The 4,353-nt window shown below is 43.4% G+C and overlaps 1 pseudogene; it reads left to right on the forward strand.

The window, feature by feature from the left end:
- Positions 1-2,403: 2,403 nt before the first annotated feature.
- LOC115301723 lies at positions 2,404-3,251 on the forward strand (annotated as a pseudogene).
- The last annotated feature ends 1,102 nt before the right edge of the window (positions 3,252-4,353 follow it).

A 4,353-nucleotide genomic window follows, 5' to 3' on the forward strand; every position in this document is an offset into this window, starting at 1 on the left:
TTGGCTTCTGGGAAGTAGTTTCTAGGCCCTTGGAATAATATGCTTGATAAGAGTGCCTCTGTTTGCCTGGGGGCCATAGGCCAGCCAGACAATAACAATATGAGTTAGGATGGGGTATTTGACCAAAATCAGCCACGTGATTTGAGGTGGAGATTTTGAGTCAGGTGCCATTAGTTGACCTCTGGAAACGGAGATCGACCCTGAGTTTAATGAGTCATGCTTAGGTGATGAAACCCCAGTAAGAACTCTGGACACTGTGTGTGTATTGTTACACATAGATACCTAAATCCACAGGAAGAGACAACTAGAAGCTCCAGGTTTGCTACCCTCCTGGCCAGTGTGTCTTTTTCTTTGGCTGATCTTAGTCTGCATCCTTTCCCTGTGAGAAACTGTAATCATAAGTAAGTACAGTAGCACTGAGTGAGTCCCCTGAGTCCTTCTAGTGAATTATCAAAAGTGAGAGTAGTTTGGGGAACTACCAAATATGTATTTGGTGTCAGACGTGAGGGTAGTCTTGTGTGGACTAGGCTCCCTCTCACTGTATAGTGGGTTCTCACATTTTTACACATTCTTAGCTTAGTAACCACAGCTAAATGGTTCTGTGTTTTCGATATTCTGTAAGAAAAATTCCATGGAACATCTTGGCTAGTTAGCTTGAAAGGAACCAAACACCCTTGCCCGGGAAGGAGAGTGCTGTGATGGATCAGTCTCAGTCAGAGATCTGTCTTACTATAGGACATGAGTTCCCCACAAGAGAGAAAGTTTGGATTACCAAAAGAAGGGGGGTAGGGATGCTGGGTGAACAAAAACAACAGACATTTAATAGGGGACTCTTATGCTAGCATCTTCCTCTGTAGCTTCCTGGTTCTTATTCGTGATTCCCACCATCACAACTGTCTAATGACTAATCTTTCTAATGACTAATCTATTCATCATTTGGATTTCAGATTAAATGTCACTTCAACAGAGAGGCCTCCTTCCTTCATTCCTCTCCATCAGAAAATGTTTTACAGATTTTGTCAGTTTGTGATTCTGTTTTCATTTGTGTGACTCTTAGTTTAATACTTAATGCCACCTTAACTCTAAGCTATATGGAGACCCACATCTATACTGTGAATCACCTAGTAGGCATCAAACATATCTGTGGAAGGAATGAATAAAAATAAAACTAAAATCTGTTAATGGATGCCTGCATCTCAAATGTTATGCAAACCCTTCAAATGTTCCTTGTTAGTAAGAGGTCAGTAAATGAATCGCTGGTTAAACTATGGACTCAGTTGTTGAACCCAATAAAAGAAACTTGTCTCAATTGTGCAGTCAGGAATTCTAAGAACTGCATAACCATTTGAAGTGAAACTCATTGGGTGAATTAGCCTTATCATCTTTTACTAAAACAAAATATGTAATAATTATATGGAAATATGTCTCTTGATAAACTAATATAACCATGTGCCTCATCCTGCAGTGTTTTAATGAGATTTTAGCCACAGAATAACCCGTTGAGATAAGTAATGCAGGCAGTTGTTTCTTTCATCTACCAGATGAGGGGGGGAAAAAAGCCTGAGAACCAGAAAGGTAAGATGAATTACTCATGATCATGTGGAAAACTTAGTGATCAAAACAGGATTATTACTCAGCAATTATGAAGCCTAGTTCTCTATGCCTTCTACCAAGCCAATGTGGCTCATTCTCTCAGTCTTTGGGCAATGCCCATTGCTGTCCCCTACAGTTGTGAAATGTATCAGAAGTCACACAGTATGGAATGTAGTAAATCTGAATATGAATAAACTTTAGATTTTCCCTATTTTGTGGACATTTTTGATTATTTGGGCTTTTACTATTCTTTATAACAGCCCTTGAGGTTTAGTTAGGGACTTCAGCTCCATTCCCAGTCCCAGTGGTTCTGGTGATTTTCCCATTTCCAACCCAGAGGTGCTCTGGCCAATGAAAGCCTAATATACTCTAGGCTGTAGATTTGGGTAAAGGGATGGACACATGCCCACAGCACCTTCTAAGATTCAATGAAATCTTTGCTGAAGCTTTGGGATAAGGGCAGACACTCTTTCTCAATGGACCTGGACCCAAGATAATATAAAGCTGGAATTTCTGCACTCATTTTTTCCCACATGGAACCTGAGGCTGAAGCTAATAAGTGGAAGGCAGAGATGAGAGATGAAGAAAAACCATATCCTAATGATACCTTTTGGACCCTGAATCTGTGTTGAAATCCCACACTATCCCTAGAATTTAGTCACATAATCCCATAAATTCCTTCTCCTAAGTAAGTCAGTTTGAGTAGGATGTTCTGTCTTTACCATTTAGAAAGGTCTTAACTAAAATGCCTTATAATAATGGGGAGACCCGAGTCCTCACAGCGGGGCAGTCCATGAACCCAGGGCAGGGATGCATTGACGCAGGGTGGGAGCTGGTGCCATCACCAAGAAGAATCTTGCCGAGGCCAAGTATGAGATGTGAGGAACTGCCTTGGCTGAGGACCAGCTAGCCCTGGCCAAAGCAGTTGGACATGTTCAAAAGCATGGAGGGAAAACCTGGAGGAATTTGTCAGCAGCACAAAACAGGAGACTCGGAAGAATCCCGAATTCTGGATGCATTTCCAGGACGTGTGTGCCACCACTGGGCTGATCCTCTGCCCTCTGGAAAAGGATTTTGGTCCAAGATGGTAGGTGTGGGAGATTCATCTGAGCTGGGAGTCCAGATTATTCAAGTGTGCCTGATCCTAAAGCACAGGAACGGAGGGATGATAACACTGGAGAAACAACATCAACAGGTGTTAAAAGGAAAGGGGAGATTCACACAGGATATCACTTCAGACAACCTGATCTAATATTAGGGTCATGAAGAACCTAAAGGCACCTGCCGCGGGCTTCCAGCATCATCCCTGTGGGCGGCGCCTACCTCATTCAGTCTGTTCCAGCCGAGCTCAGTGTGGATCACATGTGGCGCTGCAGCTGGCGGAGAAACGTGGCTACGTGACCAACAGGGATGTCAAAGCCACTCTTGAGCAGGAGGCCAGGCAAGTGCGGCAAGTGCTAGGACACCTGCGGAAGGAACGGCTGGCCTGGTTGGACCTGCAGGCCCCCGGGGAGGCCCACAACGGGCTCACTGACCGCTGCTCCCAGGAGAGGCCTCCCCTGACTGCGGGAGTGCAGAACGGGGAGCAGCACCAGGCAGGGAGGAGCTGTTGGCGAATAAAACCTGAGTACCTTTGTTTTTTAAAGGAAACAAATTAAGTCTCCTACAATAATAAATTTTCATTCAGTTGTATTCCCATACAGGGAGAGGAAAAAAAAGCGGAGTTCCAGATATTTCCCACAGAATTGCATTGCACGTAAAAATAGATCTGCCCCTGCCCCCTGTCCCCCCCGCCCCCCCAACAAAACCTCACACAAACAAACAAATGAAAAAGTCACTTTGCCAGGATTTAGTTGCACTCCCCTTGTCTGAAGAGCATTATTTGTGCCATTCTTATTCAGGTTAATGATGAGAAGGTGCCTTCTCTCACCCCTTGCACAGACTCAATCCCTCTTCCTGGTCTCTTACATTGCTGGCTGGTAAGCCTTCCAGATTTCTCCCAATGAGGTTTGATGCTCTAGATGGCCTCAGCATAGCTGATGTCCCCCCTGGATATCTAGGTCTACACCTTCCTCCTTTCTGTCAAATGTCTTTGCAAATACGTTCCAAAAAAACTTGCTGCAAGTCTTTCCAATCTCAAAATAGAATCTCCAGGTAGCACCTATTTGCAAATAATATCCCTGTCCCAAAGAGAAGCCTAACTAATGACTCACTTTTTTGATTGCCAGTCTCACAGAAGTAAGAACAAGGAGAAATACTATAGAAATTCTTTTAAGGTCAGAAGAATCTAGAATACAGAACCATTTAGTTGGCAATAATAGTTTCAGCACAAGATGATTTTAAATTTTCTTTTAAAAATCCCAAGTCTTTTGGGGATCTACCCAACGGATACAGAAGTGCTGATGTATCCCAATGTTCATAGTAGCACTTTCAACAATAGCCAAATCATGAAAAGAGCCTAAATGTCCATCACCTGATGAGTGGATCAAGAAGATGTGGTATATATACACAATGGAGTACTACATGGAAATGAGAAAGAATAAAATTGGGCCATTTGTAGCAAAGTGGATGGACCTCGAGGGTGTCATGCTAAGCGAAATAACTCAGGCAGAGAAGGACAGATACCATATGTTTGCACTCATAGGTCTAACAGGAGAAACCTAACAAGGGACCATGAGAAGGGCGGGGGAGAAAGTTAGGGAGAGGAAGGAAGGCAAATCATAAGAGACTCTTGAATACTGAAAACAAACTGAGGCTGAA

The sequence above is a fragment of the Suricata suricatta genome, chromosome 1 (assembly GCF_006229205.1).
Source record: "Suricata suricatta isolate VVHF042 chromosome 1, meerkat_22Aug2017_6uvM2_HiC, whole genome shotgun sequence".
In the NCBI taxonomy this organism is placed as follows: Eukaryota; Metazoa; Chordata; class Mammalia; order Carnivora; family Herpestidae; genus Suricata; species Suricata suricatta.